Source organism: Eucalyptus grandis, chromosome 3, assembly GCF_016545825.1.
Source record: "Eucalyptus grandis isolate ANBG69807.140 chromosome 3, ASM1654582v1, whole genome shotgun sequence".
In the NCBI taxonomy this organism is placed as follows: domain Eukaryota; kingdom Viridiplantae; phylum Streptophyta; class Magnoliopsida; order Myrtales; family Myrtaceae; genus Eucalyptus; species Eucalyptus grandis.
The window spans coordinates 1,824,364-1,835,749 of NC_052614.1; the positions used below are offsets into that span (position 1 = coordinate 1,824,364).

At 39.6% G+C, this 11,386-nt stretch overlaps 2 long non-coding RNA genes across 3 annotated transcripts; both read right to left on the reverse strand.

Annotated features, from left to right (window-relative positions):
- Positions 1 to 3,642: 3,642 nt before the first annotated feature.
- On the reverse strand, positions 3,643 to 4,633 carry LOC108959124. Of its 2 annotated transcripts, none has more exons than XR_005548974.1 (3): positions 4,518 to 4,627; positions 4,149 to 4,255; positions 3,643 to 3,795 (listed from the first exon to the last, which is right to left on the reverse strand). It is a non-coding gene; the product is annotated as an uncharacterized LOC108959124 (long non-coding RNA). The 2 variants fall into 2 exon arrangements; XR_001986647.2 differs by having other exon boundaries at positions 3,645 to 3,795; positions 4,540 to 4,633.
- A 193-nt stretch (positions 4,634 to 4,826) lies between these two features.
- On the reverse strand, positions 4,827 to 8,554 carry LOC104443308. The gene is made up of 5 exons (XR_005548973.1): positions 8,346 to 8,554; positions 8,107 to 8,266; positions 5,312 to 5,656; positions 5,077 to 5,214; positions 4,827 to 4,993 (listed from the first exon to the last, which is right to left on the reverse strand). It is a non-coding gene; the product is annotated as an uncharacterized LOC104443308 (long non-coding RNA).
- Between the last annotated feature and the right edge of the window lie 2,832 nt (positions 8,555 to 11,386).

Consider the following 11,386-nt stretch of genomic DNA (forward strand, 5'->3'; position numbering starts at 1 on the left):
CAAAAGGGTTGAAATTGTCAGGTTCCAATTTGACTTTGTTAAATCATAACTTCTGTTTCCCCTGGCTAAATTTCTTCTCGAGGAGAAGATAATAATTGACACTGAATTAAGGATGTCGTGTCATGGGGTGCCTGTTGAGCCTCATGATCTTTGGTATTTCCTTGAAGTGATTCAACTGCAAGAAGGCCATCGAAAAGCTTCACGAAATGCTAAAGTAATAGCCAATTTTCGTTTTAGTAGACCTCATTACGAGCCATGAAAGCATAAGCAAATCACAGGTGGATGGTACACCCTTGGAAATAGAATTACTTTTTTTGTGCCACTTGTGACAGTGTGTGAAAACAGTATGTGGACAATAAGTTGGGTTTAACAAATGCTATGATGTTGCTTCATTTTCAATTTTTCGAGCTTAACGTTTTGTTTGGATCGAGCTTTTCCAATTTTCATGAGCAATTTTTCCTCTCATCCGATCATGAGCTCCTTTTGAGCCCCAAGATTGCTACATCGATGTGAGACTCCTTTTTGGCAAGAATAAAGCATCGATCCCCTTATTTACAGCGAATTCTCTTATTGGAGTTGGGCCTTAGTAGTGTATTTGTGAAAAATATTAAAGAGACTCAATCTATCTAGACTAGCACCATCATAAAGAGTCTACGAGGCAATCTATCTAATCAATAGCTATGATGGTCTCGATCTATATAGACCGAGGCTAGTTAATTATTTATCTAGTATATGTAATATTTGATAGGCCCAAGCGCTTGTATTGGTGTGACATGAAAAATTGAAAATTGACATGTCAATGGTGGGACCTACCTTGCCATGAAAGGCATATTCAAATCTCTCTCTATGATAAAAAAATAAAATGCAAAGGAGCATTTTAATCTCATACTTTACCATTTAATATCATGAAATGTGGTTGGTGCATTATAATCGCATAATACTAAATGTGAAGTAAAATCCTAACATGTGTGTGTGTGTAAAATTAAGACTGGAGCAAAGTGTGGCGCCCATGACATCGGTGGATAAAGCGGGAGCAAAGCTTGATGTCAACTCCTTGACCATTGACAAGAGTAAGAAGATTAACAAGTTCCTCGACGAACCCTGAGGATTCTAGAATCATAGCGGTAATCCATCTTTCCTGCGCAGGGGTTTTCTAGGGCTGGAAAATTCAAAGCCGTTTTGCTGTCATATTTAGTTTCCATACACTCTAATTTTCCTCCTCACCAGATACACAAGAGTGAATGCCTTTCTTGCTGTCTCGGTGTTTAATCAATCTTAGTTAGTGCAGGTTCCTATGTTGAGATGAAATTCCATAAGCCCCACGACAAATGCAGCCTATCGGTCTGCGTATGATTTTGATCCCTCCATATAAAAAAAAAACTAATTTTGATCATATGCAGTGCAACCACATGTGTTCAGGTTTTAAATTCAGTGGTCACGGCGGATCATTCTGTCTAGCGCAAGCTTCCCATCATCTTGACATCTGTGCAAGCTGTGAATTATTGCATTTGTGGGATGCCAATTTCATTAACTCATACGAGTAATGATCACATTAAAAGTGATGTATTGATGATACAAAAAATTATACATTATATTCACTCTAACGTCAATAACTCGTACTTCTTTTATGTTACTAAAAATCTTAAATTAAGTAGTTACAAAATCAATGCTCAATTTTCTTTTTTTGTCACCAGACCCAATAAAAAATATGCTCACAATGACAATAGTGGCCTAAATTTTCGTAATGTTGATTTAAGTCTGTAGTATTGATGACACAATTCTTTTTTTTTTTTAATGTATTGGTGTCATATCGAATAAAGTATAGGATTTCTACAAGTAGATGGAGGGTATATTAGGCACGCTACTATGAGTTCGAGTTGAGGGGTTTTCGCAATGCAGAAAAAAGAAAAGGTTTGTTAAATTATGCATAGTGAGTATAATTTATAGCTTAGGAAGTATAATTTAAGGTTTTAGCAGTATTTCCTTTTCTCAAATTACAATGAAATGACTAATCCACCACTTTTGAGCCCATGGAGACTCGTCGTGAAGCCTGAAGTACCTATTATGTTTGTAATATAGTTTGATCCGACCTGGCTTGGCCCGCCCGTTAATTCAAATAAGTCCGCCTTGACTAATTTAATCAAATCTCTCTCTCTCTCTCTCTCTCTCTCTCTCTCTCTCTCTCTCTCCGCTCTTTCTCTTCTGCAATTTTCTCCACATATGGTCAGGAACGAACTCTGCATCGATCGCCGACGAACCACCTTCTCCTTCCCACATAGCTTCATTAATTAAGGCCATAAAAAATTCAACACAGCACCATGTGTGGATAACGCCATGTTAGATTAACATAGCCATTAGACTTAGGGTATGGATTTGCTTCTGGATCTTTGAAGGGCCACGATCGATCACTAAGAGTTCAAACGTGTTAAATCGTGATTCATCGGAAATCTTGGAACATGGGTTGGTGTTGAAAAACAGCTCAAGGAAGTATCCAGTACCGGGCACGGTTTTCGCCGTCATAGCTGGTCTCAAGGATGAGGATCTTTCAAGTTTGGATCTCAACGAAAGCTTGTGATATGCTTATTGCTCCAATGTATACGGGCTACTCCTTCAATTTTGGTTCGTGCCTTAACTTAATCTATCTAGTAGGCTAAACCCTTCCACATCGCTTCTGAAAAAGCTGAGTTTATCTTTAATATTGTTAAAAGAGAGGCATTGTGAGAAGTGGCACAAAGTGAAACAACGTAAGAAGACCTGCAGTGAGGCTCTCTTGGGTCACGAGGGTATTTCGGTGTGTTGTTTTGATAATTAGGATGACATGTTTATATTTTGTCGTTTTCATTTTTGTAGTTTGAGTAAATTGCATCCAACATCACTGCCTTCCTTTCCTTCTCTAAGGATTGCCTCCTCACCTTGATGTTTCAAAAATATGAGATTTTATAACTTTTATAAACATTCAAACTTGACTTTCAAGTTCTTGAAGTGGCCCCTGTGAAATTCTCTCTACGAAATGTAGAGTTTCTTCTACCTCTATGGTAGTTTCTCCACCAATCCCTCCCAGTCACCATACCATCTCACGAAGCTTCCAAAGCTGGTTTTCTTTCCCCTGGAGTTGCGATTTTTGCAGCTTCCCTCCGTCAACTTCCACATCACCCATCTGACCTACTCCTTCTATTCCCTGCTTCTCCACTCCTTGCTACGTCTTTCTTCTGGTTTGCATGTCACAATCGACTCGCTTGCCGGAAGCCCTCTCTCTTGGTTTACCCATTTCCGTCATGGCTGGTCGTTGAGCAAGGGGATTATCCTATGGTATTTCTTTTGCGATTCTGGGTCTTTCTTTATTTTGATTGTTCGATTTTGTCTTTGAAATGGACCGAACGATTGCTGGAGATGAATTTCGTCTGTCTGCATTATGCAATCGCCTGGGTCACCTGTGGTCTGAACAGCCGTTCAAGTATGGGACGAAGCAGCCCCTAGCCACAAAATTGAAGAATGCCGGTTAACTCTGGTCGGTAAGATCCTAAACGACCCTTCGGTAAATTTTCTAGCTTTTCAAAATACTATGAAACGGATATGGAGAATTGATTTAGTGGACATCTCACAAGGGGAAGCTAGTCTATACATTGTAAAGTTTAAAACAGAGGAAGTAAAGCAGAGAGTTCTTGAGAATTCACCTTGGTTATTCGCCAATCATTTGGTTATATTGAAACCTTGGAGAGCGAACACATCGCTACATTACTATCATTTTACAACATGTGAATTTTGGGTGCAAGTTTTTGGCTTGCCACTAGAATGCTGCACAGAAAACATGATTAGTAAGGCTGTTGCTCATATAGGCAGGGTGGTAGTTGTGAGGAATGAACATAAAGATGGCACAACACTTAAAGTGGGGAAGGCTCTGGTAGAAATGGACCTTCAGACCCGCTAAAAACAGGGCTTCTAATCAAAGTAAAAGGAAAGAATCTTTGGCTAGATTTTCACTATGAGAAACTATCTCATTATTGTTATTCCTGTGGTAAGCTTGGTCATTATGACATGTCTTGCAAAGACTTTCCCTATGAGGAGAGCAAGATGGATGAAAAAGATAGCCTATTATATGGTTCATGGCTCAGAGCAGAGGTATGGGCACACAGCCCCTTCTGGCGTACCTTTTATGATGAGAATCATCCCCAAGATGCTGCTGATGAGTCAATCCCGGAGACCCCTCAACCTCCCTCAGCAATAATCCCTGTTCAAGATTCTCCTCTTGCTGTACCTAAGGTCCAAGTTCAAACAAATAGAGGCAAACAACCTATGAATGCTCCTGACTGCAATCAAATTATCACATCTTTCAAACCACTTCAATGGCAACCTATGGTGGAGGAAGCGTCAAGTAAGACTGAACAGGACAAAATTCCTGTCATCCCACAGCATTTAAAGATTAACAAAGTCACACCAAGTTCTATCCAGTCAAAAAAGGTTACACACTCACGTCTGAATGCAAGGTCAGGCCCTATTAAGAAAGCAAAAAGACTCACTGCTCATGATGTTTGGTCTCACCTCCAGGAGGAGTTTGATGAATTTGTTTTGCAAGAAACTCCAATTACTGAGGCAGATGCTCCTGCTTGTTGGGCCTTGTTGGCTGGCCTTAAAAAGCCACCAGGTGAACAATGAGAGTAGTTGACTGATCAAAAAAAAAAAACAATGAGAGTAGTTAATTGGAATTGTCAGGGGTTGGGCAATCCTCTGACAGTTCAAGCTCTACGAGTCTTAGTGACCCAGGATCAGCCGATGTTTTGTTTTTGATGGAAATGAAAAATCATGAAAAGAAACTCATCTACCTTCAAAGGAAACTCAGATTCTCAGCAAATTTCATCGAAAATCCAGTAGGTTTGGCTGGAGGTTTGACAGTTTTTTGGAATGATCGAGTGTCTTTGACAGTGACCTCTCACTCTTTGGCTATCCTTGACTTCATCTACACTAACCAGGCTTATGGGATCACAATGCGTCTTACCTGCTTACATGCTCTAGCAGTTTATCATCTCAGACAAATTTTGTGGACAGAATTAAGGCATATCAGTAACTTAAACAACTTACCTTGGCTGTGCATAGGCGATTTTAACGAAATTTTGTATCCATGGGAGAAAGTAGGGAAGCATCCTGCCGAGACTCATCGTATGCTTTCTTTTCGGATCTCCTCAATGATTGTCATCTCATGGACCTAGGAAATAAGGGCTGCGCTTTCACTTGGATTAATAACAGACAGGGCGACGACATTGTTAAGGAGCGTTTAGACATAATGCTTTGCACAAAGGAATGGAGATTGACTTACCCTCTTGCGGAAGTGTTGGCTTTACCAGCTATTGGATCTGACCACAACCCACTTCTCTTGTCTATTGAAGCAACACAGTGTCGTAAACAACAAAGATCTTTCTACTTCGAAGCTTACTGGCTTCAAGATATGGAATGTCGCTCCACAATAGCTGATTCTTGGGCATCTTCCCAACTTGGAGACATGATGCTACACCGAAAACTACAAGCTATCTCTGCTGCTTTATCATGTTGGAGTTGATCCAAATTTACTAATGCCAACCTCCAGATAAGTTTCCTTAAAAACCAGCTCCAAGTGCTGACTAATCAGCCTCATGGCCACTCGAATTAGGTTGTCTTATCTGACCTGAAAGAACAAATTCATAAGTTATGGCAACAGGAGGAAAAATTTTGGGCAATGAGATCCGGGGTTAATTGGCTTAGATGGGGGGACAGAAACACGGAGTTTTTCCATGTAATCACATTTCAAAGAAGACAGCGTAATAGGATCAGCATGCTGCAAGATGACCAACAGACCTAGGTACGCGACCCGAAACTTATAAAAGAGCTTACCTCTAATTTTTTCAGGAAATTATACACATCTGCAAGGTATAGAGACTATGGCCGGACTCTAACACATTGTAATCAAGTGGTGACATCGGATATAAATAATCATCTTATAGCAGAAGTTACTAGTGACAAAGTCAAGACTGTGGTTTTTCAATTAGGGGAAACAAAGGCACTAGGTCCAGATGGGTTGAATGGCCAATTCTATCAAGCACATTGGGACATCTTACATGACAATATCTTCACAGCTGTTCAACAATTCTTTCAAACTGGGGTTATGCTTCTTGAATTTAATCGCACTTCTATTTCTCTGATCCCAAAAACATCTCACCCTGAAAGATTGGACCAATTCCGCCCCATAAGCCTTTGCAACTTTATTTACAAAATCATTTTAAAAATTATGGCTAATCGTCTCAAGCCTTGGCTATCACAGCTGATCACACAAGAACAAAGCGCTTTTGTTGGAGGTCGGCAAATCCAAGATAATATTATTGTGGTTCAAGAAGTGCTGCATCAATTAAGAACACGGAAAAGGAAAAAGCACTTTAATGCTGTCCTTAAACTTGATATGCAGAAGGCATATGATCGGGTTGAATGGGATTTTCTTAAAGCCTATCTTCTCAAGCTTAGCTTCCATACTCAATGGGTTCACTGGATCTTACAATGCATTACTACGGTTTCTATGAGTGTTAAATTCAACGGTGAATCCCTACCCTATTTTCATCCGAGTAGAGGTCTGAGACAAGGCGACCCTCTATCTTCATACCTATTCATCCTACTTCAAATGCCTTATCAACTCTTATTAACAACGCAGTCGAGATGGGAAACATTAAAGGTATTAAGCTGAATTATTGGTGTCCCACTCTATCTCATTTACTTTTTGCCGATGATGCCATTTTCTTCCTAGAGGCAAAGCTTACCGAATTTTAGAATTTAGCAAGTGTTCTACATGAATATTGTTCAGCTACAGGACAAGCTATCAATAGAAACAAATATGATATATTTTTTAGTAAGAATTGCCCTACCAGTTTGCAAGAAAATCTTGCCAAAGAACTAAGAGTACCTATGTTGAATAAATCTGGCAAGTATCTTGGCATACCATCTAACTGAGGGAAATCTAAACGAGACATGTTTGCGTGGATTTTGGGTCGAGTTCATTCGAAGCTAGAAGGATGGAAGGAGCAGCTTATTTTAAGAGGAGGTAAGGAAGTCTTAATCAAAACAGTTGTGCAAGCGATTCCTCATTATACAATGTTTGTCTTTAAAATCCCTGCTGTTGTTTGTAAATCTATCAAACGGATGATAGCTAGGTTCTGTGGCAAACAAAAAACAGCAAATCTAATATTCATTGGAAGAATTGAGAGGCTGTTAAGAGTAGAAAAAATGATGGGGGATTGGGATTTCGTGATCTTATGGCCTTCAACAAAGCACTATTAGGAAAACAAGCTTGGCGACTAGCTCAACAACCTTCATCTCTGTATAGCAGAGTTCTAAAAGGTCTGTATTTTCCCTATCATAATTTATGGCAAGCAACTAAAGGTACTAGACCCTCTTGGGGCTGGCAGAGCCTATTGCTGGTCCGAGACTCTATAGCAGATAAGTCTCTTTGGTCTGTCGGTAATGGTACAAAAATTAAAGTTAGAGAAGATAGATGGCTGCCTAAGGGTGTTCTTAGAGGCCCTACTCCTAGAGGTGAACCTGAAGAAGTTGCTAGTTTTATGATACTAGATTCTAATGTTTGGAATACAACCTTACTGTGTCAAAGTTTTGACAAACAAACAGTTGAAGAAATTACCTCTATCCCTCTATGACCGCAATTCACGGAGGATAAACTAATTTGGAGCGGAAAGCAAAATGGGGAATTCACAGTGAAGAGTTGTTATAACAAGATTAGAGCCCAGCAAACAAGTAATCACAACTTTCAAGCTTCTTCCTCTTTTCAAGTGCCTCGCAAACTGTGGAACTCAATTTGGACATTAAATACCACGCCTAAACTCAGATCTTTTTTTGGTCAGTTTGCAATAATGCATTGGCGACTAAAGAAAATTTATATAAGCGACATATTTTATCAAACCCGCTTTGTTGTCTATGCCCTAACCAAGTACTAGAGACATGAACACATTTTCTTGTTTTGTCCATGGACATTAGATGTTTGGTTTCATCTAGAAATCAACATCAATCATCATTTCACAGGAGTGCATCGCATAGAAAGATCATTGCTTGATCTAATCGGAAAAAAAGACGGCTTACCAGACCTAGCGACAACTACTTCAATCCTCTGGTATATTTGGAAGGCTCGGAATCATTACATATTTCGGCAGTAGCAACCAAACGCTGAGCAGGTCGTTTTTTCCGCCTTAGCAGATGCCAGATCCCACTATTGTATCAAGGAGACCCTACAAAGGAGAGGCTTGCCAAATACAAAAACAACTCAAAGATGGTACAAATAGGACCAAGGAGTCTTAAAGATTAACATTGATGCGGCTTACCGATCCCTTTCTAGTGACGCTTCGGTGGCTTGTGTGTGTAGGGACTCCTCTGGCCTCTTGATCAACGGTTTCATGCGTGTCGCGACCTTCTCGAATTTTTTTTGAATGTGAATTACCTAAATAAGGCTAATGAATTCTAATTCCTAAGACTTGGCACGGACCCTCCCAAGTCCTACCAATCGCGACTTAATGTTAAGAAATTAATCTATTTAAACATGCAATTGTATTCAATTTGGAACCGTCATTAACCAATTAGGGTTGATTAGAAACCCAAGTAAAGTATGGGAGAATACTTTACTTTTGCGAACCAAAGATTCAGTAGGTCCGGGGACATGATTACGCTAGATTAGTCTAACACCCTTTCGGTACCTTTTATTTTAATTCCAAAATATTTTGCAAGCAATGTTGTTTAATTTTAACTTAAGCTACTAACATGCAAATGGTGGTCATGCGGGTGCACAATCAATAAAATAACATTCAATAAAAAAAAATGTTAATAAAAATGCATGTCTAAAACATGATTTTCTAAATGACATGACACCTAATTTTTTCATTTTCTTTTTTTTAAATGTTAATTATATGCAATATTAATTTAACTTAATATGCATGAATTTATTTTAATGACACGCGAGATGCAATTCATATGATATGACTTAAACTCATCACTATATATATGCAATCTAATTTATATAATCCTAAATATGCATGTGCTATGTGATATGGGATGAATGGCATGGTATTTCTATATGCATGCTCTTTTATGATTTTTTTTTTTTATGATGATTCATTTTTTAATGTATATATGCAACCTATGCTAAATAATGATGATATGAGATTAATTATGAATTAACCTATTAACTAACCAAGGAAATGATCTTTTTTATTTTTATTTTTTAATGACATAATGTTTTTTTATTGAAAAGAAAGTAACTTAATGGTGCAATGATTATCTTTTAGCATTTTCTTTTTTTATAAAAAAAAATAAATTGTAACTCATATGGCATGCATAACATTTTTTGTTCCTCTTTTTGTTTTACTAAATGAAAATTGATTTAATCTAAAAATATCTAGGTGTGTTGCTTTAATATGAAATGTGTATTGACCTAAGTACCTAAGTTCTAGATATGACAATATTTACTAATAAACAAATTCTAATTAAACCCTATTATGCAAATTAATTAATATGTACCTAATATTTTTTTGATTTTTTATTGAAATTCGAAATTAATAAAGAATAATTAAAATATCTAAAGTGAATAACATTCTAATTTATTTTAGGAATCAATTTAACTTAAACTATATCTTATCTTAAAAGCTATATAAAAAAAAAAATCAAGACATGCCAACATTATTTAAAATTAGCCCTAACAAAAATCACTCATCTAAAAATATAATCTAAAATTATAATCCTATAATGCAATTCTAATTTACTAACCCTAAAAATACCGTCCTAATTTACTAAACCTAAATGCTTTAATGCAATATTTAGATTTTTATGCACTTTTTGATTTTTTGATTTTGATTTTGATTTTGATTTTTCTAATCTTTCCAAGCAAGTAATTATTTTAAAAAGAATGAAGATAAGAATTAAAATAACCAAAAAAATAATTCGTTGTCTCACAGATTAAATTAACAATTATTTTAACTCTACAATGATTTAACGATTGAAATGTTATCAAAATTCCTAAAAATTAAAGTAATTAAAAAAAATGACCCGATGTTTTATGAGTCAAATTAATAATTACCTTAATTTGGGATAAAACTCCTAATGTCTACAAGGTCTACAAATATTAACATACAATACTACAATTCAAATAACTAAACTTAAAAAAAAAAAGCTAACATAACATGGAATAAGTAAAAAATAAAAATATACTCCCTAAGGCTTGGAAAATGGGAGCAGCAACGGTGCTTCAGTGATGGCTCGTGGTGGCTGGGGTAGGGCGATCGTTGGAACTCCGGCGAGGCTTGGGTAGCAACCGGACCTGCAACGAAAACAGGGGAGACAGCAGGTGGCGGAGCTTGGGGCGTTGTAGCGGCGGACACAGGCGGTGCGGAGGTCCGGCGAAACGCAGCTGACCCGCAGGCTACTGGCGCGAGCGTCGGGGTGGAGCGGCGAGGCGTCCGGCGGCTGGGTCGGCGAGGAGGGCTCGCGGGCTGGTGCGTCGTAGGCGCTGGAGTGGAAGGCTTCGGCTCAGTTGCAGCGAGGTAGTGTGCACCGATGGTCTGCGCTTCGCGGCTCCTGGGTTGACAGGGGCGGAGCAGAACAACGCCAGGCCGTCGGTGTCTACAGGCGAAGGCGACAACACAGGAGTGCGGGGGCGCGAGATCGGGCATGGCAGCAGCAATCGTCGGAGGAACAAAGAACTGCCAGCGTCTCTGGTGGCTCGGAGCAGCACGAGCACGCGGACGAGGCAGGGGTGCGGCTTCAGCAGGCGTCGGGTCAGACAGCGATTCGACTTGGGTCCAGCTGCTGGGCGACAGGTGGTGATCGGGATCTGACGCGTCGGGAGTTTCGGCTGCAGGCGGTGTCGGTGCGGTGAGTAGGTATAGCGTTGACGCTCGTGGGTCGGGTGGAAACGAAGCTGAGGCGTTGCTGGTGCTCGGGCGCAGGGCTGGCGGAGCGTGGCGAGGACAGGGAAGCGCGGACGGATGCCGGCGGAGCTGTGAGCGAGGCAGACGGCGGGCGCGGCGCTGGCTGGGGCGCGGTGGTGCAATCGTGGCGGCGCGGGTGGCGCAGGTGCGGTGGGCAACAGCGGGCACCGGCGGCTTCGGAGAAGACGGACTGTAGCCCCTTTTCTTTTTTTTTTTTTTTTTTCTCCCTGCTCTCACTTCTCTCCCTCACGTCACTTTCTCTCTGACTCTTCTCTCTCGTGTATTCTTTTTTCTTTTTTTTTTTCTCTCTCACCTGTCTCTCTCACGTCACTTCCCCTCTGTTTTCTCTCTGCACACTTCTTATGACTTTTCCTTCAGCAAATTTCTTCAAAGGCATGAACGAAAAAGTCATGAAAAACCTTTCATTCTTTTCACTTCTTTTGAAC